Genomic DNA, 1276 nt, shown 5'->3' with positions numbered 1-1276 from the left:
AAGGCACCTCTTAAAAACATATGTAGTTGAAGATTATGGATCTTTACATTTATCTTTTAAGATATGAATATTTACGTTGATTCACCATCTTACTTCTGTTATAATATATTTTACAACTTCCCACCTGAATATTTATACATAGGCCTCAAGCTTATTTAAAGTAAAACATTAAAAAAAATATGATGCATTTTCGTACCTAAAAAAGTTGTATTTGTTGTACATAGTTTTATGGTAAAAAATCATTTAAAATCACTTTGAATCGATAAAGACATCCAGAAACCACTTTAATTTAATTTCATTTTAACTATTCTTTATGCTTGTAACATCAAATGAAACCAACAACATATACGTAAACTTCATGGATTTATATAATGGCAAAAACTAAATATTTACTGAGTTTATTATATAATGGCATAATACAGTGGTCCAAGTGTCCAGCAAAAAAAAATCATTTTGGGTTGTAAATGTGATCATATATGCAACTACCTTGGAAAATAGATCTTTCAAAATTATCTTTTTAATGTAATTCTAGGTATAGATTTTATGTTTTAAAATCAATTGATGCACCATTAACTTACAAATAGCGCATCAAAAACCAGTTTTTACAATATACAATAGTCCTGGTTTCGAATTATGATGTGTTTATAACAATTATAAATTAAACTGAATTATTTTTCTTATTCAATCATTTAAATAAATTAAAAGAAATCTAATGTAAAAAATATATTTGTAAAGATGCCATTGTAAATATTCAAAAATATATTTTTGCTCATATGGGTAAACCGAAATCTATATAAATTTTAATAAAGCCCAAACCAGTGGTTAAAAATATAAAAAGCAATAAAAATTTATATTGTCAACATATTTGGGGTATAGATATCATTATTTGATTCCCGGTATTGAATCCTGAACTCTGCCTTCACCCATAAATCAGACTCTATATAATTAAATATGACCGTTATATTTATGCCAGAATTATCGGAAATTGAACTAGCAACATGCAACATCGTGTAAATGATTGTATATGATTTCAGGTTGCGGAAAACTAATAAACAGGAGTATATTGATCTGATAAAACATTATAAATTAGTAATCCACTATATAAATTACTTGTTCATGAAAATTTGTAGTACAAGAAATGAGAACAAGCTTTTTAATAGGGCGTTGGTTTTTGATGGTGCAACAATCATCTAACTTTGAAAATATACACCACATACAAATATAAGAAATTTCATATATAGTGATAAATACAACAAATGTCTAACATAATTTTATA

Source organism: Rhyacophila brunnea, unplaced genomic scaffold (genome assembly GCF_057557595.1).
Source record: "Rhyacophila brunnea isolate RB1 unplaced genomic scaffold, BYU_Rbru_1.0 scaffold_80, whole genome shotgun sequence".
NCBI classification, from domain to species: Eukaryota; Metazoa; Arthropoda; class Insecta; order Trichoptera; family Rhyacophilidae; genus Rhyacophila; species Rhyacophila brunnea.
Note: the sequence above shows the minus strand (reverse complement) of the source record.